This window comes from Stigmatopora nigra, unplaced genomic scaffold (genome assembly GCF_051989575.1).
Source record: "Stigmatopora nigra isolate UIUO_SnigA unplaced genomic scaffold, RoL_Snig_1.1 HiC_scaffold_24, whole genome shotgun sequence".
Taxonomy (NCBI): domain Eukaryota; kingdom Metazoa; phylum Chordata; class Actinopteri; order Syngnathiformes; family Syngnathidae; genus Stigmatopora; species Stigmatopora nigra.
In genome coordinates, this window is record NW_027551603.1 from 2,013,182 (window position 1) to 2,035,273 (window position 22,092).

A 22,092-nucleotide genomic window follows, 5' to 3' on the forward strand; every position below is an offset into this window, starting at 1 on the left:
CGGGGTATGATGCTCACAGCACCTGGTATTCCCAAGCGGTCTCCCAATCAGGTACTAACCAGGCCGATCCATGCTTGGCTTCCGAGATCGGACGAGATCGGGCCTTTTCGGGGTGGTATGGCCGTGAGCAGTACTGCACTAGCAGATAGACACCCATGAAATGTCGAAAAAGACGCGGGGTATGATGCTCACAGCACCTGGTATTCCCAAGTGGTCTCCCAATCAGGTACTAACCAGGCCGAACGATGCTTGGCTTCCGAGATCGGACGAGATCGGGCCTTTTCAGGGTGGTATGGCCGTAAGCGGTACTGCTCTTGCAGATGGACACCCATGAAATGTCGAAAAAGATGCGGGGTATGATGCTCACAGCACCTGGTATTCCGAAGCGGTCTCCCAATCAGGTACTAAACAGGCCGAACCATGCTTGGCTGCCGAGATCGGACGAGATCGGGCCTTTTCAGGGTGGTATGGCCGTGAGCGGTACTGCAATAGCAGATGGACACCCATGAAATGTCGAAAAAGATGCGGGGATTGATGCTCACAGCACCTGGTATTCCCAAGCGGTCTCCCAATCAGGTACTAACCAGGCCGAACCATGCTTGGCTTCCGAGATCGGACGAGATCGGGCCTTTTCAGGGTGGTATGGCCGTGAGCGGTACTGCACTAGCAGATGGACACCCATGAAATGTCGAAAAAGATGCGGGGTATGATGCTCACAGCACCTGGTATTCCCAAGCGGTCTCCCAATCAGGTACTAACCAGGCCGAACCATGCTTGGCTGCCGAGATCGGACGAGATCGGGCGAGATCGGGCCTTTTCAGGGTGGTATGGCCGTGAGCGGTACTGCTCTTGCAGATGGACACCCATGAAATGTCGAAAAAGACGCGGGGTATGATGCTCACAGCACCTGGTATTCCCAAGCGGTCTCCCAATCAGGTACTAACCAGGCCGAACCATGCTTGGCTGCCGAGATCGGACGAGATCGGGCGAGATCGGGCCTTTTCAGGGTGGTATGGCCGTGAGCGGTACTGTACTAGCAGATGGACACCCATGAAATGTCGAAAAATATGCGGGGTATGATGCTCACAGCACCTGGTATTCCCAAGCGGTCTCCCAATCAGGTACGAACCAGGCCGAACCTTGCTTGGCTTCTGAGATCGGACGAGATCGGGCCTTTTCAGGGTGGTATGGCCGCGAGTGGTACTGCGCCTGCAGATGGACACCCATGAAATGTCGAAAAAGATGCGGGGTATGATGCTCACAGCACCTGGTATTCCCAAGGGGCCTCCCAATCAGGTACTAACCAGGCCGAACCATGCTTGGCTTCCGAGATCGGACGAGATTGGGCCTTTTCAGGGTGGTATGGCCGGGGGCGGTACTCTACTAGCAGATGGACACCCATGAAATGTCGAAAAAGGTGCGGGGTATGACGCTCACAGCATCTGGTATTCCCAAGCGGTCTCCCAATCAGGTACTAACCAGGCCGAACCATGCTTGGCTTCCGAGATCAGACGAGATCGGGCCTTTTCAGGGTGGTATGGCCGTGAGCGGTACTGCACCAGCAGATGGACACCCATGAAATGTCGAAAAAGATGCGGGGTATGATGCTCACAGCACTTGGTATTCCCAAGCGGTCTCCCAATCAGGTACTAAACAGGCCGAACTATGCTTGGCTTCCGAGATCGGACGAGATCGGGCCTTTTCAGGGTGGTATGGCCGTGAGCGGTACTGCACTAGCAGATGGACACCCATGAAATGTCGAAAAAGATGCGGGGTATGATGCTCACAGCACCTGGTATTCCCAAGCGGTCTCCCAATCAGGTACTAACCAGGCCGAACCATGCTTGGCTTCCGAGATCGGGCGAGATCGGGCCTTTTCAGGGTGGTATGGCCGTGAGCGGTACTGCTCTTGCAGATGGACACCCATGAAATGTCGAAAAAGATGCGGGGTTTGATGCTCACAGCACCTGGTATTCCCAAGCGGTCTCCCAATCAGGTACTAACCAGGCCGAACAATGCTTGGCTTCCGAGATCGGACGAGATCGGGCCTTTTCAGGGTGGTATGGCCGTGAGCGGTACTGCACTAGCAGATGGACACCCATGAAATGTCGAAAAAGATGCGGGGTATGATGCTCACAGCACCTGGTATTCCCAAGCGGTCTCCCAATCAGGTACTAACCAGGCCGAACCATGCTTGGCTGCCGAGATCGGACGAGATCGGGCGAGATCGGGCGAGATCGGGCCTTTTCAGGGTGGTATGGCCGTGAGCGGTACTGCTCTTGCAGATGGACACCCATGAAATGTCGAAAAAGATGCGGGGTATGATGCTCACAGCACCTGGTATTCCCAAGCGGTCTCCCAATCAGGTACTAACCAGGCCGAACCATGCTTGGCTGCCGAGATCGGGCGAGATCGGGCCTTTTCAGGGTGGTATGGCCGAGAGCGGTACTGCACTTGCAGATGGACACCCATGCAATGTCGAAAAAGATGCGGGGTATGATGCTCACAGCACCTGGTATTCCCAAGAGGTCTCCCAATCAGGTACTAAACAGGCCGAACCATGCTTGGCTGCCGAGATCGGACGAGATCGGGCCTTTTCAGGGTGGTATGGCCGTGAGCGGTACTGCTCTTGCAGATGGACACCCATGAAATGTCGAAAAAGATGCGGGGTATGATGCTCACAGCACCTGGTATTCCCAAGCGGTCTCCCAATCAGGTACTAACCAGGCCGAACCATGCTTGGCTTCCGAGATCGGACGAGATCGGGCCTTTTCGGGGTGGTATGGCCGTGAGCGGTACTGCACTAGCAGATAGACACCCATGAAATGTCGAAAAAGACGCGGGGTATGATGCTCACAGCACCTGGTATTCCCAAGTGGTCTCCCAATCAGGTACTAACCAGGCCGAACGATGCTTGGCTTCCGAGATCGGACGAGATCGGGCCTTTTCAGGGTGGTATGGCCGTAAGCGGTACTGCTCTTGCAGATGGACACCCATGAAATGTCGAAAAAGATGCGGGGTATGATGCTCACAGCACCTGGTATTCCGAAGCGGTCTCCCAATCAGGTACTAAACAGGCCGAACCATGCTTGGCTGCCGAGATCGGACGAGATCGGGCCTTTTCAGGGTGGTATGGCCGTGAGCGGTACTGCAATAGCAGATGGACACCCATGAAATGTCGAAAAAGATGCGGGGTTTGATGCTCACAGCACCTGGTATTCCCAAGCGGTCTCCCAATCAGGTACTAACCAGGCCGAACCATGCTTGGCTGCCGAGATCGGACGAGATCGGGCGAGATCGGGCCTTTTCAGGGTGGTATGGCCGTGAGCGGTACTGCTCTTGCAGATGGACACCAATGAAATGTCGAAAAAGATGCGGGGTATGATGCTCACAGCACCTGGTATTCCCAAGCGGTCTCCCAATCAGGTACTAACCAGGCCGAACCATGCTTGGCTGCCGAGATCGGGCGAGATCGGGCCTTTTCAGGGTGGTATGGCCGAGAGCGGTACTGCACTTGCAGATGGACACCCATGCAATGTCGAAAAAGATGCGGGGTATGATGCTCACAGCACCTGGTATTCCCAAGAGGTCTCCCAATCAGGTACTAAACAGGCCGAACCATGCTTGGCTGCCGAGATCAGACGAGATCGGACGAGATCGGGCCTTTTCAGGGTGGTATGGCAGTGAGCGGTACTGCTCTTGCAGATGGACACTTATGAAATGTCGAAAAAGATGCAGGGTATGATGCTCACAGCACCTGGTATTCCCAAGCGGTCTCCCAATCAGGTACTAAACAGGCCGAACCATGCTTGGCTTCCGAGATCAGACGAGATCGGGCCTTTTCAGGGTGCTATGGCCGTGAGCGGTACTTCACTAGCAGATGGACACCCATGAAATGTCGAAAAAGATGCGGGGCAAGATGCTCACAGCACCTGGTATTCCCAAGCGGTCTCCCAATCAGGTACTAACCAGGCCGAACCATGCTTGGCTTCCGAGATCGGACGGGATCGGGCCTTTTCAGGGTGGTATGGCCGTGAGCGGTACTGCACTTGCAGATGGACACCCATGAAATGTCGAAAAAGATGCGGGGTATGATGCTCACAGCACCTGGTATTCCGAAGCGGTCTCCCAATCAGGTACTAAACAGGCCGAACCATGCTTGGCTGCCGAGATCGGACGAGATCGGGCCTTTTCAGGGTGGTATGGCCGTGAGCGGTACTGCAATAGCAGATGGACACCCATGAAATGTCGAAAAAGATGCGGGGCTTGATGCTCACAGCACCTGGTATTCCCAAGCGGTCTCCCAATCAGGTACTAACCAGGCCGAACCATGCTTGGCTTCCGAGATCGGACGAGATCAGGCCTTTTCAGGGTGGTATGGCCGTGAGCGGTACTGCACTAGCAGATGGACACCCATGAAATGTCGAAAAAGATGCGGGGTATGATGCTCACAGCACCTGGTATTCCCAAGCGGTCTCCCAATCAGGTACTAACCAGGCCGGACCATGCTTGGCTGCCGAGATCGGGCGAGATCGGGCCTTTTCAGGGTGGTATGGCCGAGAGCGGTACTGGACTTGCAGATGGACACCCATGCAATGTCGAAAAAGATGCGGGGTATGATGCTCACAGCACCTGGTATTCCCAAGAGGTCTCCCAATCAGGTACTAAACAGGCCGAACCATGCTTGGCTGCCGAGATCGGACGAGATCGGGCCTTTTCAGGGTGGTATGGCCGTGAGCGATACTGCACTAGCAGATGGACACCCATGAAATGTCGAAAAAGATGCGGGGTATGATGCTCACAGCACCTGGTATTCCCAAGCGCTCTCCCAATCAGGTACTAACCAGGCCGAACGATGCTTGGCTGCCGAGATCGGACGAGATCGGACGAGATCGGGCCTTTTCAGGGTGGTATGGCAGTGAGCGGTACTGCTCTTGCAGATGGACACTTATGAAATGTCGAAAAAGATGCAGGGTATGATGCTCACAGCACCTGGTATTCCCAAGCGGTCTCCCAATCAGGCACTAAACAGGCCGAACCATGCTTGGCTTCCGAGATCAGACGAGATCGGGCCTTTTCAGGGTGGTATGGCCGTGAGCGGTACTGCACTAGCAGATGGACACCCATGAAATGTCGAAAAAGATGCGGGGTTTGATGCTCACAGCACCTGGTATTCCCAAGCGGTCTCCCAATCAGGTACTAACCAGGCCGAACAATGCTTGGCTTCCGAGATCGGACGAGATCGGGCCTTTTCAGGGTGGTATGGCCGTGAGCGGTACTGCACTAGCAGATGGACACCCATGAAATGTCGAAAAAGATGCGGGGTATGATGCTCACAGCACCTGGTATTCCCAAGCGGTCTCCCAATCAGGTACTAACCAGGCCGAACCATGCTTGGCTGCCGAGATCGGACGAGATCGGGCGAGATCGGGCCTTTTCAGGGTGGTATGGCCGTGAGCGGTACTGCTCTTGCAGATGGACACCCATGAAATGTCGAAAAAGATGCGGGGTATGATGCTCACAGCACCTGGTATTCCCAAGCGGTCTCCCAATCAGGTACTAACCAGGCCGAACCATGCTTGGCTGCCGAGATCGGGCGAGATCGGGCCTTTTCAGGGTGGTATGGCCGAGAGCGGTACTGCACTTGCAGATGGACACCCATGCAATGTCGAAAAAGATGCGGGGTATGATGCTCACAGCACCTGGTATTCCCAAGAGGTCTCCCAATCAGGTACTAAACAGGCCGAACCATGCTTGGCTGCCGAGATCGGACGAGATCGGGCCTTTTCAGGGTGGTATGGCCGTGAGCGGTACTGCTCTTGCAGATGGACACCCATGAAATGTCGAAAAAGATGCGGGGTATGATGCTCACAGCACCTGGTATTCCCAAGCGGTCTCCCAATCAGGTACTAACCAGGCCGAACCATGCTTGGCTTCCGAGATCGGACGAGATCGGGCCTTTTCGGGGTGGTATGGCCGTGAGCGGTACTGCACTAGCAGATAGACACCCATGAAATGTCGAAAAAGACGCGGGGTATGATGCTCACAGCACCTGGTATTCCCAAGTGGTCTCCCAATCAGGTACTAACCAGGCCGAACGATGCTTGGCTTCCGAGATCGGACGAGATCGGGCCTTTTCAGGGTGGTATGGCCGTAAGCGGTACTGCTCTTGCAGATGGACACCCATGAAATGTCGAAAAAGATGCGGGGTATGATGCTCACAGCACCTGGTATTCCGAAGCGGTCTCCCAATCAGGTACTAAACAGGCCGAACCATGCTTGGCTGCCGAGATCGGACGAGATCGGGCCTTTTCAGGGTGGTATGGCCGTGAGCGGTACTGCAATAGCAGATGGACACCCATGAAATGTCGAAAAAGATGCGGGGTTTGATGCTCACAGCACCTGGTATTCCCAAGCGGTCTCCCAATCAGGTACTAACCAGGCCGAACCATGCTTGGCTGCCGAGATCGGACGAGATCGGGCGAGATCGGGCCTTTTCAGGGTGGTATGGCCGTGAGCGGTACTGCTCTTGCAGATGGACACCAATGAAATGTCGAAAAAGATGCGGGGTATGATGCTCACAGCACCTGGTATTCCCAAGCGGTCTCCCAATCAGGTACTAACCAGGCCGAACCATGCTTGGCTGCCGAGATCGGGCGAGATCGGGCCTTTTCAGGGTGGTATGGCCGAGAGCGGTACTGCACTTGCAGATGGACACCCATGCAATGTCGAAAAAGATGCGGGGTATGATGCTCACAGCACCTGGTATTCCCAAGAGGTCTCCCAATCAGGTACTAAACAGGCCGAACCATGCTTGGCTGCCGAGATCGGACGAGATCGGGCCTTTTCAGGGTGGTATGGCCGTGAGCGGTACTGCTCTTGCAGATGGACACCCATGAAATGTCGAAAAAGATGCGGGGTATGATGCTCACAGCACCTGGTAATCCCAAGCGGTCTCCCAATCAGGTACTAAACAGGCCGAATCATGCTTGGCTGCCGAGATCGGGCGAGATCGGACGAGATCGGACGAGATCGGGCCTTTTCAGGGTGGTATGGCCGTGAGCGGTACTGCACTAGCAGATGGACACCCATGAAATGTCGAAAAAGATGCGGGGTATGATGCTCACAGCACCTGGTATTCACAAGCGGTCTCCCAATTAGGTACTAAACAGGCCGATCCATGCTTGGCTTCCGAGATCGGACGAGATCGGGCCTTTTCAGGGTGGTATGGCCGTGAGCGGTACTGCACTAGCAGATGGACACCCATGAAATGTCGAAAAAGATGCGGGGTATGATGCTCACAGCACCTGGTATTCCCAAGCGGTCTCCCAATCAGGTACTAACCAGGCCAAACCATGCTTGGCTGCCGAGATCGGACGAGATCGGGCGAGATCGGGCCTTATCAGGGTGGTATGGCCGTGAGCGGTACTGCTCTTGCAGATGGACACCCATGAAATGTCGAAAAAGATGCGGGGTATGATGCTCACAGCACCTGGTATTCCCAAGCGGTCTCCCAATAAGGTACTAAACAGGACGAACCATGCTTGGCTGCCGAGATCGGACGAGATCGGACGAGATCGGACGAGATCGGACGAGATCGGGCCTTTTCAGGGTGGTATGGCTGTGAGCGGTACTGCACTAGCAGATGGACACCCATGAAATGTCGAAAAAGATGCGGGGTATGATGCTCACAGCACCTGGTATTCCCAAGCGGTCTCCCAATCAGGTACTAACCAGGCCGAACCATGCTTGGCTTCCTAGATCGGACGAGATCGGACGAGATCGGGCCTTTTCAGGGTGGTATGGCCGTGAGCGGTACTGCACTAGCAGATGGACACCCATGAAATGTCGAAAAAGATGCGGGGTATGATGCTCACAGCACCTGGTATTCCCAAGCGGTCTCCCAATTAGGTACTAACCAGGCCGATCCATGTTTGGCTTCCGAGATCGGACGAGATCGGACGAGATCGGGCCTTTTCAGGGTGGTATGGCCGTGAGCGGTACTGCACTAGCAGATGGACACCCATGAAATGTCGAAAAAGATACGGGGTATGATGCTCACAGCACCTGGTATTCCCAAGCGGTCTCCCAATCAGGTACTAACCAGGCCGAACCATGCTTGGCTTCCTAGATCGGGCGAGATCGGGGCTTTTCAGGGTGGTATGGCCGTGAGCGGTACTGCTTTTGCAGATGGACACCCATGAAATGTCGAAAAAGATGCGGGGCAAGATGCTCACAGCATCTGGTATTCCCAAGCGGTCTCCCAATCAGGTACTAAACAGGCGGAACCCTGCTTGGCTGCCGAGATCGGACGAAATCGGGCGAGATCGGGCCTTATCAGGGTGGTATGGCCGTGAGCGGTACTGCTCTTGCAGATGGACACCCATGAAATGTCCAAAAAGGTGCGGGGTATGATGCTCACAGCACCTGGTATTCCCAACCGGTCTCCCAATCAGGTACTAACCAGGCCGAACCATGCTTGGCTGCCGAGATCGGACGAGATCGGGCGAGATCGGGCCTTTTCAGGGTGGTATGGCCGTGAGCGGTAATGCTCTTGCAGATGGACACCCATGAAATGTCGAAAAAGATGCGGGGCATGATGCTCACAGCACCTGGTATTCCCAAGCGGTCTACCAATCAGGTACGAACCAGGCCGAACCATGCTTGGCTGCCGAGATCGGACGAGATCGGGCGAGATCGGGCCTTTTCAGGGTGGTATGGCCGTGAGCGGTACTGCTTTTGCAGATGGACACCCATGAAATGTCGAAAAAGATGCGGGGCAAGATGCTCACAGCATCTGGTATTCCCAAGCGGTCTCCCAATCAGGTACTAAACAGGCGGAACCCTGCTTGGCTGCCGAGATCGGACGAGATCGGGCGAGATCGGGCCTTATCAGGGTGGTATGGCCGTGAGCGGTACTGCTCTTGCAGATGGACACCCATGAAATGTCGAAAAAGGTGCGGGGTATGATGCTCACAGCACCTGGTATTCCCAACCGGTCTCCCAATCAGGTACCAACCAGGCCGAACCATGCTTGGCTGCCGAGATCGGACGAGATCGGGCGAGATCGGGCCTTTTCAGGGTGGTATGGCCGTGAGCGGTACTGCTCTTGCAGATGGACACCCATGAAATGTCGCAAAAGACACGGGGTATGATGCTCACAGCACCTGGTATTCCCAAGCGGTCTCCCAATCAGGTACTAACCAGGCCGAACCATGCTTGGCTGCCGAGATCGGACGAGATCGGGCGAGATCGGGCCTTTTCAGGGTGGTATGGCCGTGAGCGGTACTGTACTAGCAGATGGACACCCATGAAATGTCGAAAAATATGCGGGGTATGATGCTCACAGCACCTGGTATTCCCAAGCGGTCTCCCAATCAGGTACGAACCAGGCCGAACCTTGCTTGGCTTCTGAGATCGGACGAGATCGGGCCTTTTCAGGGTGGTATGGCCGCGAGTGGTACTGCGCCTGCAGATGGACACCCATGAAATGTCGAAAAAGATGCGGGGTATGATGCTCACAGCACCTGGTATTCCCAAGGGGCCTCCCAATCAGGTACTAACCAGGCCGAACCATGCTTGGCTTCCGAGATCGGACGAGATTGGGCCTTTTCAGGGTGGTATGGCCGGGGGCGGTACTGCACTAGCAGATGGACACCCATGAAATGTCGAAAAAGGTGCGGGGTATGATGCTCACAGCATCTGGTATTCCCAAGCGGTCTCCCAATCAGGTACTAACCAGGCCGAACCACGCTTGGCTTCCGAGATCAGACGAGATCGGGCCTTTTCAGGGTGGTATGGCCGTGAGCGGTACTGCACCAGCAGATGGACACCCATGAAATGTCGAAAAAGATGCTGGGTATGATGCTCACAGCACCTGGTATTCCCAAGCGGTCTCCCAATCAGGTACTAACCAGGCCGAACCAAGCTTGGCTTCCGAGATCAGAGGAGATCGGGCCTTTTCAGGGTGGTATGGCCGTGAGCGGTACTGCTCTTGCAGATGGACACCCATGAAATGTCGAAAAAGATGCGGGGTATGATGCTCACAGCACCTGGTATTCCCAAGCGGTCTCCCAATCAGGTACTAACCAGGCCAAACCATGCTTGGCTTCCGAGATCGGACGAGATCGGGCCTTTTCGGGGTGGTATGGCCGTGAGCGGTACTGCACTAGCAGATGGACACCCATGAAATGTCGAAAAAGATGCGGGGTATGATGCTCACAGCACTTGGTATTCCCAAGCGGTCTCCCAATCAGGTACTAAACGGGCCGAACCATGCTTGGCTGCCGAGACAGGACGAGATCGGGCCTTTTCAGGGTGGTATGGCCGTGAGCGGTACTGCACTAGCAGATGGACACCCATGAAATGTCGAAAAAGATGCGGGGTATGATGCTCACAGCACTTGGTATTCCCAAGCGGTCTCCCAATCAGGTACTAACCAGGCCGAACCATGCTTGGCTTCCGTGATCGGACGAGATCGGGCCTTTTCAGGGTGGTATGGCCGTGAGCGGTACGGCACCAGCAGATGGACACCCATGAAATGTCAAAAAAGATGCGGGGTATGATGCTCACAGCACCTGGTATTCCCAAGCGGTCTCCCAATCAGGTACTAACCAGGCCGAACCATGCTTGGTTTCCGAGTTTGGACGAGATCGGGCCTTTTCAGGGTGGTATGGCCGTGAGCGGTACTGCTCTTGCAGATGGACACCCATGAAATGTCGAAAAAGATGCGGGGTATGATGCTCACGGTACCTGGTATTCCCAAGCGGTCTCCCAATCAGGTACTAACCAGGCCGAGCCATGCTTGGCTTCCGAGATCGGATGAAATCGGTCCTTTTCAGGGTGGTATGGCCGTAAGCAGTACTGCTCTTGCAGATGGACACCCATGAAATGTCGAAAAAGATGCGGTTTATGATGCTCACAGCACCTGGTATTCCCAAGCGGTCTCCCAATCAGGTACTAAACAGGCCGAACTATGCTTGGCTTCCGAGATCGGATGAGATCGGGCCTTTTCAGGGTGGTATGGCCGTGAGCGGTACTGCACTAGCAGATGGACACCCATGAAATGTCGAAAAAGATGCGGGGTATGATGCTCACAGCACCTGGTATTCCCAAGCGGTCTCCCAATCAGGTACTAACCAGGCCGAACCATGCTTGGCTTCCGAGATCGGGCGAGATCGGGCCTTTTCTGGGTGGTATGGCCGTGAGCGGTACTGCTCTTGCAGATGGACACCCATGAAATGTCGAAAAAGATGCGGGGTATGATGCTCACAGCACCTGGTATTCCCAAGCGGTCTCCCAATCAGGTACTAAACAGGCCGAACCATGCTTGGCTTCCAAGATCGGACGAGATAGGGCCTTTTCAGGGTGGTATGGCCGTGAGCGGTACTGTTCCTGCAGATGGACACCCATGAAATGTCGAAAAAGATGCGGGGTATGATGCTCACAGCACCTGGTATTCCCAAGCGGTCTCCCAATCAGGTACGAACCAGGCCGAACCTTGCTTGGCTTCTGAGATCGGACGAGATCGGGCCTTTTCAGGGTGGTATGGCCGCGAGTAGTACTGCGCCTGCAGATGGACACCCATGAAATGTCGAAAAAGATGCGGGGTATGATGCTCACAGCACCTGGTATTCCCAAGGGGCCTCCCAATCAGGTACTAACCAGGCCGAACCATGCTTGGCTTCCGAGATCGGACGAGATTGGGCCTTTTCAGGGTGGTATGGCCGGGGGCGGTACTGTACTAGCAGATGGACACCCATGAAATGTCGAAAAAGGTGCGGGGTATGATGCTCACAGCATCTGGTATTCCCAAGCGGTCTCCCAATCAGGTACTAACCAGGCCGAACCATGCTTGGCTTCCGAGATCAGACGAGATCGGGCCTTTTCAGGGTGGTATGGCCGTGAGCGGTACTGCACCAGCAGATGGACACCCATGAAATGTCGAAAAAGATGCTGGGTATGATGCTCACAGCACCTGGTATTCCCAAGCGGTCTCCCAATCAGGTACTAACCAGGCCGAACAATGCTTGGCTTCCGAGATCAGAGGAGATCGGGCCTTTTCAGGGTGGTATGGCCGTGAGCGGTACTGCTCTTGCAGATGGACACCCATGAAATGTCGAAAAAGATGCGGGGTATGATGCTCACAGCACCTGGTATTCCCAAGTGGTCTCCCAATCAGGTACTAACCAGGCCGAACCATGCTTGGCTTCCGAGATCGGACGAGATCGGGCCTTTTCGGGGTGGTATGGCCGTGAGCGGTACTGCACTAGCAGATGGACACCCATGAAATGTCGAAAAAGATGCGGGGTATGATGCGATCCGAGATCGGACGAGATCGGGCCTTTTCAGGGTGGTATGGCCGTAAGCAGTACTGCTCTTGCAGATGGACACCCATGAAATGTCGAAAAAGATGCGGGGTATGATGCTCACAGCACTTGGTATTCCCAAGCGGTCTCCCAATCAGGTACTAACCAGGCCGAACCATGCTTGGCTTCCGTGATCGGACGAGATCGGGCCTTTTCAGGGTGGTATGGCCGTGAGCGGTACGGCACCAGCAGATGGACACCCATGAAATGTCAAAAAAGATGCGGGGTATGATGCTCACAGCACCTGGTATTCCCAAGCGGTCTCCCAATCAGGTACTAACCAGGCCGAACCATGCTTGGTTTCCGAGTTTGGACGAGATCGGGCCTTTTCAGGGTGGTATGGCCGTGAGCGGTACTGCTCTTGCAGATGGACACCCATGAAATGTCGAAAAAGATGCGGGGTATGATGCTCACGGTACCTGGTATTCCCAAGCGGTCTCCCAATCAGGTACTAACCAGGCCGAGCCATGCTTGGCTTCCGAGATCGGACGAAATCGGTCCTTTTCAGGGTGGTATGGCCGTAAGCAGTGCTGCTCTTGCAGATGGACACCCATGAAATGTCGAAAAAGATGCGGTTTATGATGCTCACAGCACCTGGTATTCCCAAGCGGTCTCCCAATCAGGTACTAAACAGGCCGAACTATGCTTGGCTTCCGAGATCGGATGAGATCGGGCCTTTTCAGGGTGGTATGGCCGTGAGCGGTACTGCACTAGCAGATGGACACCAATGAAATGTCGAAAAAGATGCGGGGTATGATGCTCACAGCACCTGGTATTCCCAAGCGGTCTCCCAATCAGGTACTAACCAGGCCGAACCATGCTTGGCTTCCGAGATCGGGCGAGATCGGGCCTTTTCTGGGTGGTATGGCCGTGAGCGGTACTGCTCTTGCAGATGGACACCCATGAAATGTCGAAAAAGATGCGGGGTATGATGCTCACAGCACCTGGTATTCCCAAGCGGTCTCCCAATCAGGTACTAAACAGGCCGAACCATGCTTGGCTTCCAAGATCGGACGAGATAGGGCCTTTTCAGGGTGGTATGGCCGTGAGCGGTACTGTTCCTGCAGATGGACACCCATGAAATGTCGAAAAAGATGCGGGGTATGATGCTCACAGCACCTGGTATTCCCAAGCGGTCTCCCAATCAGGTACGAACAAGGCCGAACCTTGCTTGGCTTCTGAGATCGGACGAGATCGGGCCTTTTCAGGGTGGTATGGCCGCGAGTGGTACTGCGCCTGCAGATGGACACCCATGAAATGTCGAAAAAGATGCGGGGTATGATGCTCACAGCACCTGGTATTCCCAAGGGGCCTCCCAATCAGGTACTAACCAGGCCGAACCATGCTTGGCTTCCGAGATCGGACGAGATTGGGCCTTTTCAGGGTGGTATGGCCGGGGGCGGTACTGCACTAGCAGATGGACACCCATGAAATGTCGAAAAAGGTGCGGGGTATGATGCTCACAGCATCTGGTATTCCCAAGCGGTCTCCCAATCAGGTACTAACCAGGCCGAACCATGCTTGGCTTCCGAGATCAGACGAGATCGGGCCTTTTCAGGGTGGTATGGCCGTGAGCGGTACTGCACCAGCAGATGGACACCCATGAAATGTCGAAAAAGATGCTGGGTATGATGCTCACAGCACCTGGTATTCCCAAGCGGTCTCCCAATCAGGTACTAACCAGGCCGAACAATGCTTGGCTTCCGAGATCAGAGGAGATCGGGCCTTTTCAGGGTGGTATGGCCGTGAGCGGTACTGCTCTTGCAGATGGACACCCATGAAATATCGAAAAAGATGCGGGGTATGATGCTCACAGCACCTGGTATTCCCAAGTGGTCTCCCAATCAGGTACTAACCAGGCCGAACCATGCTTGGCTTCCGAGATCGGACGAGATCGGGCCTTTTCGGGGTGGTATGGCCGTGAGCGGTACTGCACTAGCAGATGGACACCCATGAAATGTCGAAAAAGATGCGGGGTATGATGCTCACAGCACCTGGTATTCCCAAGCGGTCTCCCAATCAGGTACTAACCAGGCCGAACCATGCTTGGCTTCCGAGATCGGACGAGATCGGGCCTTTTCAGGGTGGTATGGCCGTAAGCAGTACTGCTCTTGCAGATGGACACCCATGAAATGTCGAAAAAGATGCGGGGTATGATGCTCACAGCACTTGGTATTCCCAAGCGGTCTCCCAATCAGGTACTAAACGGGCCGAACCATGCTTGGCTGCCGAGACAGGACGAGATCGGGCCTTTTCAGGGTGGTATGGCCGTGAGCGGTACTGCACTAGCAGATGGACACCCATGAAATGTCGAAAAAGATGCGGGGTATGATGCTCACAGCACTTGGTATTCCCAAGCGGTCTCCCAATCAGGTACTAACCAGGCCGAACCATGCTTGGCTTCCGAGATCGGGCGAGATCGGGCCTTTTCAGGGTGGTATGGCCGTGAGCGGTACTGCTCTTGCAGATGGACACCCATGAAATGTCGAAAAAGATGCGGGGTATGATGCTCACAGCACCTGGTATTCCCAAGCGGTCTCCCAATCAGGTACTAACCAGGCCGAACCATGCTTGGCTGCCGAGATCGGACGAGATCGGGCCTTTTCAGGGTGGTATGGCCGTCAGCAGTACTGCTCTTGCAGATGGACACCCATGAAATGTCGAAAAAGATGCGGGGTATGATGCTCACAGCACCTGGCATCCCCAAGCGGTCTCCCAATCAGGTGCTAACCAGGCCGAACCATGCTTGGCTTCCGAGGTCGGACGAGATCGGGCCTTTTCAGGGTGGTATGGCCGTGAGCGGTACTGCTCCTGCAGATGGACACCCATGAAATTTCGAAAAAGATGCGGGGTATGATAATCACAGCACCTGGTATTCCCAAGCGGTCTCCCAATCAGGTACTAAACAGGCCGCCCATGCTTGGCTTCCGGGATCAAGAGGGATCGGGCCTTTTCAGGGTGGTATGGCCGTAAGCAGTACTGCTCTTGCAGATGGACACCCATGAAATGTCGAAAAAGATGCGGTTTATGATGCTCACAGCACCTGGTATTCCCAAGCGGTCTCCCAATCAGGTACTAAACAGGCCGAACTATGCTTGGCTTCCGAGATCGGACGAGATCGGGCCTTTTCAGGGTGGTATGGCCGTGAGCGGTACTGCTCTTGCAGATGGACACCCATGAAATGTCGAAAAAGATGCGGGGTATGATGCTCACAGCACCTGGTATTCCCAAGCGGTCTCCCAATCAGGTACTAACCAGGCCGAACCATGCTTGGCTTCCGAGATCGGACGAGATCGGGCCTTTTCAGGGTGGTATGGCCGTAAGCAGTGCTGCTCTTGCAGATGGACACTCATGAAATGTCGAAAAAGATGCGGGGTATGATGCTCACAGCACCTGGTGTTCCCAAGCGGTCTCCCAATCAGGTACTAAACAGGCCGAACCATGCTTGGCTTCCGAGATTGGACGAGATCGGGTCTTTCAGGGTGGTATGGCCGTGAGCGGTACTGCTCTTGCAGATGGACACCCATGAAATGTCGAAAAAGATGCGGGGTATGATGCTCACAGCACCTGGTATTCCCAAGCGGTCTCCCAATCAGGTACTAACCAGGCCAAACCATGCTTGGCTTCCGGGATCAAAAGGGATCGGGCCTTTTCAGGGTGGTATGGCCGTAAGCAGTACTGCTCTTGCAGATGGACACCCATGAAATGTCGAAAAAGATGCGGGGCATGGTTCTCACAGAACCTGGTATTCCCAAGCGGTCTCCCAATCAGATACTAAACAGGCCGAACGATGCTTGGCTTCCGAGATCGGGCGAGATCAGGCCTTTTCAGGGTGGTATGGCTGTGAGCGGTACTGTTCATGCAGATGGACACCCATGAAATGTCGAAAAAGATGCGGGGTATGATGCTCACAGCACCTTGAATCCCAAGATCGGACGAGATCGGACGAGATCGGGCCTTTTCAGGGTGGTATGGCCGTGAGCGGTACTGCACTAGCAGATGGACACCCATGAAATGTCGATAAAGATGCGGGGTATGATGCTCACAGCACCTGGTATTCCCAAGCAGTCTCCCAATCAGGTACTAACCAGGCCGAACCATGCTTGGCTTCCAAGATCGGGCGAGATCGGGCCTTTTCAGGGTGGTATGGCCGTGAGCGATACTGCACTTGCAGATGGACACCCATGAAATGTCGAAAAAGATGCGGGGTATGATGCTCACAGCACCTGGTATTCCGAAGCGGTCTCCCAATCAGGTACTAACCAGGCCGAACAATGCTTGGCTGCCGAGATCGGACGAGATCGGACGAGATCGGGCCTTATCAGGGTGGTATGGCCGTGAGCGGTACTGCTCTTGCAGATGGACACCCATGAAATGTCGAAAAAGATGCGGGGTATGATGCTCACAGCACCTGGTATTCCCAAGCGGTCTCCCAATCAGGTACTAACCAGGCCGAACCATGCTTGGCTGCCGAGATCGGACGAGATCGGGCGAGATCAGGCCTCATCAGGGTGGTATGGCCGTGAGCGGTACTGCTCTTGCAGATGGACACCAATGAAATGTCGAAAAAGATGCGGGGCGTGATGCTCACAGCACCTGGTATTCCCAAGCGGTCTCCCAATCAGGTACTAACCAGGCCGAACCATGCTTGGCTGCCGAGAACGGACGAGATCGGGCCTTTTCAGGTTGGTATGGCCGTGAGCGGTACTACTCTTGCAGATGGACACCCATGAAATGTCGAAAAAGATGCGGGGTATGATGCTCACAGCACCTGGTATTCCCAAGCGGTCTCCCAATCAGGTACTAAACAGGTCGAACCATGCTTGGCTTCCGAGATCGGACGAGATCGGGCCTTTTCAGGGTGGTATGGCCGTGAGCTGTACTGCTCTTGCAGATGGACACCCATGAAATGTCGAAAATGATGCGGGGTATGATGCTCACAGCACCTGGTATTCCCAAGCGGTCTCCCAATCAGGTACTAAACAGGCCGAACCATGCTTGGCTTCCGAGATCGGACGAGATCGGGTCTTTCAGGGTGGTATGGCCGTGAGCGGTATTGCTTTTGCAGATGGACACCCATGAAATGTCGAAAAAGATGCGGGGCATGGTTCTCACAGAACCTGGTATGCCCAAGCGGTCTCCCAATCAGATACTAACCAGGCCGAACCATGCTTGGCTTCCAAGATCGGACGAGATCGGACGAGATCGGGCCTTTTCAGGGTGGTATGGCCGTGAGCGGTACTGCTCTTGCAGATGGACACCCATGAAATGTCGAAAAAGATGCGGGGCATGGTTCTCACAGCACCTGGTATTCCCAAGCGGTCTCCCAATCAGGTACTAAACAGGCCGAACAATGCTTGGCTTCCGAGATCGGGCGAGATCAGGCCTTTTCAGGGTGGTATGGCTGTGAGCGGTACTGTTCATGCAGATGGACACCCATGAAATGTCGAAAAAGATGCGGGGTATGATGCTCACAGCACCTGGTATTCCCAAGCGGTCTCCCAATCAGGTCCTAAACAGGCCGAACAATGTTTGGCTTCCGAGATTGGACGAGATCGGGCCTTTTCAGGGTGGTATGGCCGTAAGCGGTACTGCTCTCGCAGATGGACACCCATGAAATGTCGAAAAAGATGCGGGGCATGGTTCTCACAGCACCTGGTATTCCCAAGCGGTCTCCCAATCAGGTACTAACCATGCCGAACCATGCTTGGCTGCCGAGATCGGACGAGGTCGGGTGAGATCGGGCCTTTTCAGGGTGGTATGGCCGTGAGTGGTACTGCTCTTGCAGATGGACACCCATGAAATGTCGAAAAAGATGCGGGGTATGATGCTCACAGCACCTGGTATTCCCAAGCGGTCTCCCAATCAGGTACTAAACAGGCCGAACCATGCTTGGCTGCCGAGATCGGACGAGATCGGGCCTTTTCAGGGTGGTATGGCCGTGAGCGGTACTGCTTTAGCAGATGGACACCCATGAAATGTCGAAAAAGATGCAGGGTATGATGCTCACAGCACCTGGTATTCCCAAGCGGTCTCCCAATCAGGTACTAACCAGGCCGAACCATGCTTGGCTGCCGAGATCGGACGAGATCGGACGAGAACGGGCCTTTTCAGGGTGGTATGGCCGTCAGCGGTACTGCTCTTGCAGATGGACACCCATGAAATGTCGAAAAAGATGCGGGGTATGATGCTCACAGCACCTGGTATTCCCAAGCGGTCTCCCAATCAGGTACTAACCAGGCCGAACCATGCTTGGCTGCCGAGATCGGACGAGATCGGACGAGATCGTGCCTTTTCAGGGTGGTATGGCCGTCAGCGGTACTGCTCTTGCAGATGGACACCCATGAAATGTCGAAAAAGATGCGGGGTATGATGCTCACAGCACCTGGTATTCCCAAGCGGTCTCCCAATCAGGTACTAACCAGGCCGAACCATGCTTGGCTTCCGAGGTCGGGCGAGATCGGGCCTTTTCAGGGTGGTATGGCCGTGAGCGGTACTGCTCTTGCAGATGGACACCCATGAAATTTCGAAAAAGATGCGGGGTATGATAATCACAGCACCTGGTATTCCCAAGCGGTCTCCCAATCAGGTACTAACCAGGCCGAATCATGCTTGGCTTCCGAGATCAGGCGAGATCGGGCCTTTTCAGGGTGGTATGGCCGTGAGCGGTACTGCACTAGCAGATGGACACCCATGAAATGTCGAAAAAGATGCGGGGTATGATGCTCACAGAACCTGGTATTCCCAAACGGTCTCCCAATCAGGTACTAAACAGGCCGAACCATGCTTGGCTTCCGAGATTGGACGAGATCGGGCCTTTTCAGGGTGGTATGGCCGTGAGCGGTACTGCACTAGCAGATGGACACCCATGAAATGTCGAAAAAGATGCGGGGTATGATGCTCACAGCACCTGGTATTCCCAAGCGGTCTCCCAATCAGGTACTAAACAGGCCGAACCATGCTTGGCTTCCGAGATCGGACGAGATCGGGCCTTTTCAGGGTGGTATGGCCGTGAGCGGTACTGCATTAGCAGATGGACACCCATGAAATGTCGAAAAAGATGCGGGGTATGATGCTCACAGCACCTGGTATTCCCAAGCGGTCTCCCAATCAGGTACTAACCAGGCCGAACCATGCTTGGCTGCCGAGATCGAGCGAGATCGGGCCTTTTCAGGGTGGTATGGCCGTGAGCGGTACTGCTCCTGCAGATGGACTTCCATGAAATGTCGAAAAAGATGCGGGGTATGATGCTCAGAGCACCTGGTATTCCCAAGCGGTCTCCCAATCAGGTACTAACCAGGCCGAACCATGCTTGGCTTCCGAGATTGGACGAGATCAGGCCTTTTCAGGGTGGTATGGCCGTGAGCGGTACTGCCCTAGCAGATGGACACCCATGAAATGTCGAAAAACATGCGGGGTATGATGCTCACAGCACCTGGTATTCCCAAGCGGTCTCCCATTCAGGTACTAAACAGGCTGAACCATGCTTGGCTTCCGAGATCGGACGAGATCGGGCCTTTTCAGGGTGGTATGGCCGTGAGCAGTACTGCACTAGCAGATGGACACCCATGAAATGTCGAAAAACATGCGGGGTATGATGCTCACAGCACCTGGTATTCCCAAGCGGTCTCCCATTCAGGTACTAAACAGGCTGAACCATGCTTGGCTTCCGAGATCGGGCGAGATCAGGCCTTTTCAGGGTGGTATGGCTGTGAGCGGTACTGTTCATGCAGATGGACACCCATGAAATGTCGAAAAAGATGCGGGGTATGATGCTCACAGCACCTGGTATTCCCAAGCGGTCTCCCAATCAGGTACTAAACAGGCCGAACAATGCTTGGCTTCCGAGATTGGACGAGATCGGGCCTTTTCAGGGTGGTATGGCCGTAAGCGGTACTGCTCTCGCAGATGGACACCCATGAAATGTCGAAAAAGATGCGGGGCATGGTTCTCACAGCACCTGGTATTCCCAAGCGGTCTCCCAATCAGGTACTAACCAGGCCGAACGATGCTTGGCTGCCGAGATCGGACGAGGTCGGGCGAGATCGGGCCTTTTCAGGGTGGTATGGCCGTGAGTAATACTGCTCTTGCAGATGGACACCCATGAAATGTCGAAAAAGATGCGGGGTATGATGCTCACAGCACCTGGTATTCCCAAGCGGTCTCCCAATCAGGTACTAAACAGGCCGAACCATGCTTGGCTGCCGAGATCGGACGAGATCGGGCCTTTTCAGGGTGGTATGGCCGTGAGCGGTACTGCTTTAGCAGATGGACACCCATGAAATGTCGAAAAAGATGCAGGGTATGATGCTCACAGCACCTGGTATTCCCAAGCGGTCTCCCAATCAGGTACTAACCAGGCCGAACCATGCTTGGCTGCCGAGATCGGACGAGATCGGACGAGAACGGGCCTTTTCAGGGTGGTATGGCCGTCAGCGGTACTGCTCTTGCAGATGGACACCCATGAAATGTCGAAAAAGATGCGGGGTATGATGCTCACAGCACCTGGTATTCCCAAGCGGTCTCCCAATCAGGTACTAACCAGGCCGAACCATGCTTGGCTGCCGAGATCGGACGAGATCGGACGAGATCGTGCCTTTTCAGGGTGGTATGGCCGTCAGCGGTACTGCTCTTGCAGATGGACACCCATGAAATGTCGAAAAAGATGCGGGGTATGATGCTCACAGCACCTGGTATTCCCAAGCGGTCTCCCAATCAGGTACTAACCAGGCCGAACCATGCTTGGCTTCCGAGGTCGGGCGAGATCGGGCCTTTTCAGGGTGGTATGGCCGTGAGCGGTACTGCTCTTGCAGATGGACACCCATGAAATTTCGAAAAAGATGCGGGGTATGATAATCACAGCACCTGGTATTCCCAAGCGGTCTCCCAATCAGGTACTAACCAGGCCGAATCATGCTTGGCTTCCGAGATCGGGCGAGATCGGGCCTTTTCAGGGTGGTATGGCCGTGAGCGGTACTGCACTAGCAGATGGACACCCATGAAATGTCGAAAAAGATGCGGGGTATAATGCTCACAGAACCTGGTATTCCCAAACGGTCTCCCAATCAGGTACTAAACAGGCCGAACCATGCTTGGCTTCCGAGATTGGACGAGATCGGGCCTTTTCAGGGTGGTATGGCCGTGAGCGGTACTGCACTAGCAGATGGACACCCATGAAATGTCGAAAAAGATGTGGGGTATGATGCTCACAGCACCTGGTATTCCCAAGCGGTCTCCCAATCAGGTACTAAACAGGCCGAACCATGCTTGGCTTCCGAGATCGGACGAGATCGGGCCTTTTCAGGGTGGTATGGCCGTGAGCGGTACTGCATTAGCAGATGGACACCCATGAAATGTCGAAAAAGATGCGGGGTATGATGCTCACAGCACCTGGTATTCCCAAGCGGTCTCCCAATCAGGTACTAACCAGGCCGAACCTTGCTTGGCTGCCGAGATCGAGCGAGATCGGGCCTTTTCAGGGTGGTATGGCCATGAGCGGTACTGCTCCTGCAGATGGACTTCCATGAAATGTCGAAAAAGATGCGGGGTATGATGCTCAGAGCACCTGGTATTCCCAAGCGGTCTCCCAATCAGGTACTAACCAGGCCGAACCATGCTTGGCTTCCGAGATTGGACGAGATCGGGCCTTTTCAGGGTGGTATGGCCGTGAGCAGTACTGCACTAGCAGATGGACACCCATGAAATGTCGAAAATGATGCTGGGT

The 22,092-nt window shown here is 54.6% G+C and overlaps 1 non-coding gene and 116 pseudogenes across 1 annotated transcript; all 117 read right to left on the reverse strand.

Annotated features, from left to right (window-relative positions):
* Nucleotides 1–10: 10 nt before the first annotated feature.
* On the reverse strand, nt 11–129 carry LOC144189398 (5S ribosomal RNA; annotated as a pseudogene).
* Nucleotides 130–185: 56 nt separating this feature from the next.
* On the reverse strand, nt 186–304 carry LOC144189823 (5S ribosomal RNA; annotated as a pseudogene).
* A 56-nt stretch (nt 305–360) lies between these two features.
* On the reverse strand, nt 361–479 carry LOC144190886 (5S ribosomal RNA; annotated as a pseudogene).
* Nucleotides 480–535: 56 nt separating this feature from the next.
* On the reverse strand, nt 536–654 carry LOC144191066 (5S ribosomal RNA; annotated as a pseudogene).
* Nucleotides 655–710: 56 nt separating this feature from the next.
* LOC144181930 (5S ribosomal RNA) lies at nt 711–839 on the reverse strand (annotated as a pseudogene).
* Nucleotides 840–895: 56 nt separating this feature from the next.
* On the reverse strand, nt 896–1,024 carry LOC144181931 (5S ribosomal RNA; annotated as a pseudogene).
* Nucleotides 1,025–1,080: 56 nt separating this feature from the next.
* Nucleotides 1,081–1,199, reverse strand: LOC144183654 (5S ribosomal RNA; annotated as a pseudogene).
* Nucleotides 1,200–1,255: 56 nt separating this feature from the next.
* On the reverse strand, nt 1,256–1,374 carry LOC144186000 (5S ribosomal RNA; annotated as a pseudogene).
* A 56-nt stretch (nt 1,375–1,430) lies between these two features.
* Nucleotides 1,431–1,549, reverse strand: LOC144190335 (5S ribosomal RNA; annotated as a pseudogene).
* A 56-nt stretch (nt 1,550–1,605) lies between these two features.
* Nucleotides 1,606–1,724, reverse strand: LOC144182706 (5S ribosomal RNA; annotated as a pseudogene).
* Nucleotides 1,725–1,780: 56 nt separating this feature from the next.
* On the reverse strand, nt 1,781–1,899 carry LOC144188492 (5S ribosomal RNA; annotated as a pseudogene).
* Nucleotides 1,900–1,955: 56 nt separating this feature from the next.
* On the reverse strand, nt 1,956–2,074 carry LOC144189065 (5S ribosomal RNA; annotated as a pseudogene).
* A 56-nt stretch (nt 2,075–2,130) lies between these two features.
* On the reverse strand, nt 2,131–2,269 carry LOC144184586 (5S ribosomal RNA; annotated as a pseudogene).
* Nucleotides 2,270–2,325: 56 nt separating this feature from the next.
* LOC144191683 (5S ribosomal RNA) lies at nt 2,326–2,444 on the reverse strand (annotated as a pseudogene).
* A 56-nt stretch (nt 2,445–2,500) lies between these two features.
* LOC144188259 (5S ribosomal RNA) lies at nt 2,501–2,619 on the reverse strand (annotated as a pseudogene).
* Nucleotides 2,620–2,675: 56 nt separating this feature from the next.
* On the reverse strand, nt 2,676–2,794 carry LOC144188201 (5S ribosomal RNA; annotated as a pseudogene).
* A 56-nt stretch (nt 2,795–2,850) lies between these two features.
* On the reverse strand, nt 2,851–2,969 carry LOC144189824 (5S ribosomal RNA; annotated as a pseudogene).
* A 56-nt stretch (nt 2,970–3,025) lies between these two features.
* LOC144190887 (5S ribosomal RNA) lies at nt 3,026–3,144 on the reverse strand (annotated as a pseudogene).
* A 56-nt stretch (nt 3,145–3,200) lies between these two features.
* LOC144181932 (5S ribosomal RNA) lies at nt 3,201–3,329 on the reverse strand (annotated as a pseudogene).
* Nucleotides 3,330–3,385: 56 nt separating this feature from the next.
* On the reverse strand, nt 3,386–3,504 carry LOC144191684 (5S ribosomal RNA; annotated as a pseudogene).
* A 56-nt stretch (nt 3,505–3,560) lies between these two features.
* On the reverse strand, nt 3,561–3,689 carry LOC144185936 (5S ribosomal RNA; annotated as a pseudogene).
* Nucleotides 3,690–3,745: 56 nt separating this feature from the next.
* On the reverse strand, nt 3,746–3,864 carry LOC144191559 (5S ribosomal RNA; annotated as a pseudogene).
* A 56-nt stretch (nt 3,865–3,920) lies between these two features.
* LOC144187700 (5S ribosomal RNA) lies at nt 3,921–4,039 on the reverse strand. The gene has a single exon (XR_013324891.1). It is a non-coding gene; the product is annotated as a 5S ribosomal RNA (ribosomal RNA).
* Nucleotides 4,040–4,095: 56 nt separating this feature from the next.
* On the reverse strand, nt 4,096–4,214 carry LOC144190888 (5S ribosomal RNA; annotated as a pseudogene).
* A 56-nt stretch (nt 4,215–4,270) lies between these two features.
* Nucleotides 4,271–4,389, reverse strand: LOC144187811 (5S ribosomal RNA; annotated as a pseudogene).
* Nucleotides 4,390–4,445: 56 nt separating this feature from the next.
* On the reverse strand, nt 4,446–4,564 carry LOC144182050 (5S ribosomal RNA; annotated as a pseudogene).
* Nucleotides 4,565–4,620: 56 nt separating this feature from the next.
* LOC144188261 (5S ribosomal RNA) lies at nt 4,621–4,739 on the reverse strand (annotated as a pseudogene).
* Nucleotides 4,740–4,980: 241 nt separating this feature from the next.
* LOC144191179 (5S ribosomal RNA) lies at nt 4,981–5,099 on the reverse strand (annotated as a pseudogene).
* Nucleotides 5,100–5,155: 56 nt separating this feature from the next.
* Nucleotides 5,156–5,274, reverse strand: LOC144189066 (5S ribosomal RNA; annotated as a pseudogene).
* A 56-nt stretch (nt 5,275–5,330) lies between these two features.
* Nucleotides 5,331–5,459, reverse strand: LOC144181933 (5S ribosomal RNA; annotated as a pseudogene).
* A 56-nt stretch (nt 5,460–5,515) lies between these two features.
* Nucleotides 5,516–5,634, reverse strand: LOC144191685 (5S ribosomal RNA; annotated as a pseudogene).
* A 56-nt stretch (nt 5,635–5,690) lies between these two features.
* LOC144188262 (5S ribosomal RNA) lies at nt 5,691–5,809 on the reverse strand (annotated as a pseudogene).
* A 56-nt stretch (nt 5,810–5,865) lies between these two features.
* LOC144188202 (5S ribosomal RNA) lies at nt 5,866–5,984 on the reverse strand (annotated as a pseudogene).
* Nucleotides 5,985–6,040: 56 nt separating this feature from the next.
* LOC144189825 (5S ribosomal RNA) lies at nt 6,041–6,159 on the reverse strand (annotated as a pseudogene).
* A 56-nt stretch (nt 6,160–6,215) lies between these two features.
* Nucleotides 6,216–6,334, reverse strand: LOC144190889 (5S ribosomal RNA; annotated as a pseudogene).
* Nucleotides 6,335–6,390: 56 nt separating this feature from the next.
* On the reverse strand, nt 6,391–6,519 carry LOC144181935 (5S ribosomal RNA; annotated as a pseudogene).
* Nucleotides 6,520–6,575: 56 nt separating this feature from the next.
* LOC144191686 (5S ribosomal RNA) lies at nt 6,576–6,694 on the reverse strand (annotated as a pseudogene).
* Nucleotides 6,695–6,750: 56 nt separating this feature from the next.
* LOC144188264 (5S ribosomal RNA) lies at nt 6,751–6,869 on the reverse strand (annotated as a pseudogene).
* A 251-nt stretch (nt 6,870–7,120) lies between these two features.
* LOC144191670 (5S ribosomal RNA) lies at nt 7,121–7,239 on the reverse strand (annotated as a pseudogene).
* A 56-nt stretch (nt 7,240–7,295) lies between these two features.
* On the reverse strand, nt 7,296–7,424 carry LOC144182212 (5S ribosomal RNA; annotated as a pseudogene).
* Nucleotides 7,425–7,480: 56 nt separating this feature from the next.
* LOC144187134 (5S ribosomal RNA) lies at nt 7,481–7,629 on the reverse strand (annotated as a pseudogene).
* A 56-nt stretch (nt 7,630–7,685) lies between these two features.
* On the reverse strand, nt 7,686–7,814 carry LOC144185635 (5S ribosomal RNA; annotated as a pseudogene).
* Nucleotides 7,815–7,870: 56 nt separating this feature from the next.
* On the reverse strand, nt 7,871–7,999 carry LOC144184651 (5S ribosomal RNA; annotated as a pseudogene).
* A 56-nt stretch (nt 8,000–8,055) lies between these two features.
* On the reverse strand, nt 8,056–8,174 carry LOC144183185 (5S ribosomal RNA; annotated as a pseudogene).
* A 241-nt stretch (nt 8,175–8,415) lies between these two features.
* Nucleotides 8,416–8,544, reverse strand: LOC144183740 (5S ribosomal RNA; annotated as a pseudogene).
* Nucleotides 8,545–8,600: 56 nt separating this feature from the next.
* Nucleotides 8,601–8,729, reverse strand: LOC144185608 (5S ribosomal RNA; annotated as a pseudogene).
* Nucleotides 8,730–8,785: 56 nt separating this feature from the next.
* LOC144187058 (5S ribosomal RNA) lies at nt 8,786–8,914 on the reverse strand (annotated as a pseudogene).
* Nucleotides 8,915–8,970: 56 nt separating this feature from the next.
* Nucleotides 8,971–9,099, reverse strand: LOC144185305 (5S ribosomal RNA; annotated as a pseudogene).
* Nucleotides 9,100–9,155: 56 nt separating this feature from the next.
* On the reverse strand, nt 9,156–9,284 carry LOC144181936 (5S ribosomal RNA; annotated as a pseudogene).
* A 56-nt stretch (nt 9,285–9,340) lies between these two features.
* Nucleotides 9,341–9,459, reverse strand: LOC144183655 (5S ribosomal RNA; annotated as a pseudogene).
* A 56-nt stretch (nt 9,460–9,515) lies between these two features.
* Nucleotides 9,516–9,634, reverse strand: LOC144186001 (5S ribosomal RNA; annotated as a pseudogene).
* Nucleotides 9,635–9,690: 56 nt separating this feature from the next.
* On the reverse strand, nt 9,691–9,809 carry LOC144190667 (5S ribosomal RNA; annotated as a pseudogene).
* A 56-nt stretch (nt 9,810–9,865) lies between these two features.
* On the reverse strand, nt 9,866–9,984 carry LOC144190081 (5S ribosomal RNA; annotated as a pseudogene).
* Nucleotides 9,985–10,040: 56 nt separating this feature from the next.
* LOC144187457 (5S ribosomal RNA) lies at nt 10,041–10,159 on the reverse strand (annotated as a pseudogene).
* Nucleotides 10,160–10,215: 56 nt separating this feature from the next.
* Nucleotides 10,216–10,334, reverse strand: LOC144186801 (5S ribosomal RNA; annotated as a pseudogene).
* A 56-nt stretch (nt 10,335–10,390) lies between these two features.
* On the reverse strand, nt 10,391–10,509 carry LOC144182290 (5S ribosomal RNA; annotated as a pseudogene).
* A 56-nt stretch (nt 10,510–10,565) lies between these two features.
* On the reverse strand, nt 10,566–10,684 carry LOC144188532 (5S ribosomal RNA; annotated as a pseudogene).
* A 56-nt stretch (nt 10,685–10,740) lies between these two features.
* LOC144182283 (5S ribosomal RNA) lies at nt 10,741–10,859 on the reverse strand (annotated as a pseudogene).
* A 56-nt stretch (nt 10,860–10,915) lies between these two features.
* LOC144189457 (5S ribosomal RNA) lies at nt 10,916–11,034 on the reverse strand (annotated as a pseudogene).
* A 56-nt stretch (nt 11,035–11,090) lies between these two features.
* On the reverse strand, nt 11,091–11,209 carry LOC144191076 (5S ribosomal RNA; annotated as a pseudogene).
* A 56-nt stretch (nt 11,210–11,265) lies between these two features.
* Nucleotides 11,266–11,384, reverse strand: LOC144191450 (5S ribosomal RNA; annotated as a pseudogene).
* A 56-nt stretch (nt 11,385–11,440) lies between these two features.
* On the reverse strand, nt 11,441–11,559 carry LOC144183656 (5S ribosomal RNA; annotated as a pseudogene).
* Nucleotides 11,560–11,615: 56 nt separating this feature from the next.
* On the reverse strand, nt 11,616–11,734 carry LOC144186002 (5S ribosomal RNA; annotated as a pseudogene).
* A 56-nt stretch (nt 11,735–11,790) lies between these two features.
* LOC144189893 (5S ribosomal RNA) lies at nt 11,791–11,909 on the reverse strand (annotated as a pseudogene).
* A 56-nt stretch (nt 11,910–11,965) lies between these two features.
* On the reverse strand, nt 11,966–12,084 carry LOC144190797 (5S ribosomal RNA; annotated as a pseudogene).
* Nucleotides 12,085–12,140: 56 nt separating this feature from the next.
* Nucleotides 12,141–12,259, reverse strand: LOC144188002 (5S ribosomal RNA; annotated as a pseudogene).
* Nucleotides 12,260–12,425: 166 nt separating this feature from the next.
* Nucleotides 12,426–12,544, reverse strand: LOC144182291 (5S ribosomal RNA; annotated as a pseudogene).
* Nucleotides 12,545–12,600: 56 nt separating this feature from the next.
* LOC144188533 (5S ribosomal RNA) lies at nt 12,601–12,719 on the reverse strand (annotated as a pseudogene).
* Nucleotides 12,720–12,775: 56 nt separating this feature from the next.
* LOC144183104 (5S ribosomal RNA) lies at nt 12,776–12,894 on the reverse strand (annotated as a pseudogene).
* Nucleotides 12,895–12,950: 56 nt separating this feature from the next.
* Nucleotides 12,951–13,069, reverse strand: LOC144189459 (5S ribosomal RNA; annotated as a pseudogene).
* A 56-nt stretch (nt 13,070–13,125) lies between these two features.
* LOC144191077 (5S ribosomal RNA) lies at nt 13,126–13,244 on the reverse strand (annotated as a pseudogene).
* Nucleotides 13,245–13,300: 56 nt separating this feature from the next.
* Nucleotides 13,301–13,419, reverse strand: LOC144191451 (5S ribosomal RNA; annotated as a pseudogene).
* A 56-nt stretch (nt 13,420–13,475) lies between these two features.
* On the reverse strand, nt 13,476–13,594 carry LOC144186411 (5S ribosomal RNA; annotated as a pseudogene).
* Nucleotides 13,595–13,650: 56 nt separating this feature from the next.
* On the reverse strand, nt 13,651–13,769 carry LOC144186003 (5S ribosomal RNA; annotated as a pseudogene).
* A 56-nt stretch (nt 13,770–13,825) lies between these two features.
* On the reverse strand, nt 13,826–13,944 carry LOC144189894 (5S ribosomal RNA; annotated as a pseudogene).
* A 56-nt stretch (nt 13,945–14,000) lies between these two features.
* LOC144190798 (5S ribosomal RNA) lies at nt 14,001–14,119 on the reverse strand (annotated as a pseudogene).
* Nucleotides 14,120–14,175: 56 nt separating this feature from the next.
* LOC144188003 (5S ribosomal RNA) lies at nt 14,176–14,294 on the reverse strand (annotated as a pseudogene).
* Nucleotides 14,295–14,350: 56 nt separating this feature from the next.
* On the reverse strand, nt 14,351–14,469 carry LOC144184134 (5S ribosomal RNA; annotated as a pseudogene).
* Nucleotides 14,470–14,525: 56 nt separating this feature from the next.
* Nucleotides 14,526–14,644, reverse strand: LOC144186803 (5S ribosomal RNA; annotated as a pseudogene).
* A 56-nt stretch (nt 14,645–14,700) lies between these two features.
* On the reverse strand, nt 14,701–14,819 carry LOC144191519 (5S ribosomal RNA; annotated as a pseudogene).
* A 56-nt stretch (nt 14,820–14,875) lies between these two features.
* On the reverse strand, nt 14,876–14,994 carry LOC144189635 (5S ribosomal RNA; annotated as a pseudogene).
* Nucleotides 14,995–15,050: 56 nt separating this feature from the next.
* LOC144184511 (5S ribosomal RNA) lies at nt 15,051–15,169 on the reverse strand (annotated as a pseudogene).
* Nucleotides 15,170–15,399: 230 nt separating this feature from the next.
* LOC144190142 (5S ribosomal RNA) lies at nt 15,400–15,518 on the reverse strand (annotated as a pseudogene).
* Nucleotides 15,519–15,574: 56 nt separating this feature from the next.
* On the reverse strand, nt 15,575–15,693 carry LOC144184145 (5S ribosomal RNA; annotated as a pseudogene).
* Nucleotides 15,694–15,749: 56 nt separating this feature from the next.
* LOC144182842 (5S ribosomal RNA) lies at nt 15,750–15,867 on the reverse strand (annotated as a pseudogene).
* A 56-nt stretch (nt 15,868–15,923) lies between these two features.
* On the reverse strand, nt 15,924–16,042 carry LOC144190737 (5S ribosomal RNA; annotated as a pseudogene).
* A 365-nt stretch (nt 16,043–16,407) lies between these two features.
* On the reverse strand, nt 16,408–16,526 carry LOC144182421 (5S ribosomal RNA; annotated as a pseudogene).
* A 56-nt stretch (nt 16,527–16,582) lies between these two features.
* LOC144186955 (5S ribosomal RNA) lies at nt 16,583–16,711 on the reverse strand (annotated as a pseudogene).
* Nucleotides 16,712–16,767: 56 nt separating this feature from the next.
* Nucleotides 16,768–16,896, reverse strand: LOC144182823 (5S ribosomal RNA; annotated as a pseudogene).
* Nucleotides 16,897–16,952: 56 nt separating this feature from the next.
* On the reverse strand, nt 16,953–17,071 carry LOC144182016 (5S ribosomal RNA; annotated as a pseudogene).
* Nucleotides 17,072–17,127: 56 nt separating this feature from the next.
* Nucleotides 17,128–17,246, reverse strand: LOC144189326 (5S ribosomal RNA; annotated as a pseudogene).
* A 56-nt stretch (nt 17,247–17,302) lies between these two features.
* Nucleotides 17,303–17,420, reverse strand: LOC144189592 (5S ribosomal RNA; annotated as a pseudogene).
* A 241-nt stretch (nt 17,421–17,661) lies between these two features.
* Nucleotides 17,662–17,780, reverse strand: LOC144186291 (5S ribosomal RNA; annotated as a pseudogene).
* A 56-nt stretch (nt 17,781–17,836) lies between these two features.
* On the reverse strand, nt 17,837–17,955 carry LOC144187244 (5S ribosomal RNA; annotated as a pseudogene).
* Nucleotides 17,956–18,011: 56 nt separating this feature from the next.
* On the reverse strand, nt 18,012–18,140 carry LOC144186886 (5S ribosomal RNA; annotated as a pseudogene).
* Nucleotides 18,141–18,196: 56 nt separating this feature from the next.
* On the reverse strand, nt 18,197–18,315 carry LOC144188834 (5S ribosomal RNA; annotated as a pseudogene).
* A 56-nt stretch (nt 18,316–18,371) lies between these two features.
* LOC144185841 (5S ribosomal RNA) lies at nt 18,372–18,500 on the reverse strand (annotated as a pseudogene).
* A 56-nt stretch (nt 18,501–18,556) lies between these two features.
* On the reverse strand, nt 18,557–18,685 carry LOC144185623 (5S ribosomal RNA; annotated as a pseudogene).
* A 56-nt stretch (nt 18,686–18,741) lies between these two features.
* On the reverse strand, nt 18,742–18,860 carry LOC144189514 (5S ribosomal RNA; annotated as a pseudogene).
* Nucleotides 18,861–18,916: 56 nt separating this feature from the next.
* LOC144184341 (5S ribosomal RNA) lies at nt 18,917–19,035 on the reverse strand (annotated as a pseudogene).
* Nucleotides 19,036–19,091: 56 nt separating this feature from the next.
* Nucleotides 19,092–19,210, reverse strand: LOC144184524 (5S ribosomal RNA; annotated as a pseudogene).
* A 56-nt stretch (nt 19,211–19,266) lies between these two features.
* On the reverse strand, nt 19,267–19,385 carry LOC144187646 (5S ribosomal RNA; annotated as a pseudogene).
* A 56-nt stretch (nt 19,386–19,441) lies between these two features.
* Nucleotides 19,442–19,560, reverse strand: LOC144190322 (5S ribosomal RNA; annotated as a pseudogene).
* Nucleotides 19,561–19,616: 56 nt separating this feature from the next.
* Nucleotides 19,617–19,735, reverse strand: LOC144184594 (5S ribosomal RNA; annotated as a pseudogene).
* A 56-nt stretch (nt 19,736–19,791) lies between these two features.
* On the reverse strand, nt 19,792–19,910 carry LOC144189807 (5S ribosomal RNA; annotated as a pseudogene).
* Nucleotides 19,911–19,966: 56 nt separating this feature from the next.
* Nucleotides 19,967–20,085, reverse strand: LOC144183900 (5S ribosomal RNA; annotated as a pseudogene).
* A 56-nt stretch (nt 20,086–20,141) lies between these two features.
* LOC144184397 (5S ribosomal RNA) lies at nt 20,142–20,260 on the reverse strand (annotated as a pseudogene).
* Nucleotides 20,261–20,316: 56 nt separating this feature from the next.
* Nucleotides 20,317–20,445, reverse strand: LOC144187050 (5S ribosomal RNA; annotated as a pseudogene).
* A 56-nt stretch (nt 20,446–20,501) lies between these two features.
* On the reverse strand, nt 20,502–20,620 carry LOC144188835 (5S ribosomal RNA; annotated as a pseudogene).
* Nucleotides 20,621–20,676: 56 nt separating this feature from the next.
* Nucleotides 20,677–20,805, reverse strand: LOC144185842 (5S ribosomal RNA; annotated as a pseudogene).
* A 56-nt stretch (nt 20,806–20,861) lies between these two features.
* LOC144185624 (5S ribosomal RNA) lies at nt 20,862–20,990 on the reverse strand (annotated as a pseudogene).
* Nucleotides 20,991–21,046: 56 nt separating this feature from the next.
* On the reverse strand, nt 21,047–21,165 carry LOC144189516 (5S ribosomal RNA; annotated as a pseudogene).
* A 56-nt stretch (nt 21,166–21,221) lies between these two features.
* Nucleotides 21,222–21,340, reverse strand: LOC144183874 (5S ribosomal RNA; annotated as a pseudogene).
* A 56-nt stretch (nt 21,341–21,396) lies between these two features.
* Nucleotides 21,397–21,515, reverse strand: LOC144184525 (5S ribosomal RNA; annotated as a pseudogene).
* Nucleotides 21,516–21,571: 56 nt separating this feature from the next.
* On the reverse strand, nt 21,572–21,690 carry LOC144187647 (5S ribosomal RNA; annotated as a pseudogene).
* Nucleotides 21,691–21,746: 56 nt separating this feature from the next.
* On the reverse strand, nt 21,747–21,865 carry LOC144191206 (5S ribosomal RNA; annotated as a pseudogene).
* Nucleotides 21,866–21,921: 56 nt separating this feature from the next.
* On the reverse strand, nt 21,922–22,040 carry LOC144183048 (5S ribosomal RNA; annotated as a pseudogene).
* Nucleotides 22,041–22,092: the final 52 nt, after the last annotated feature.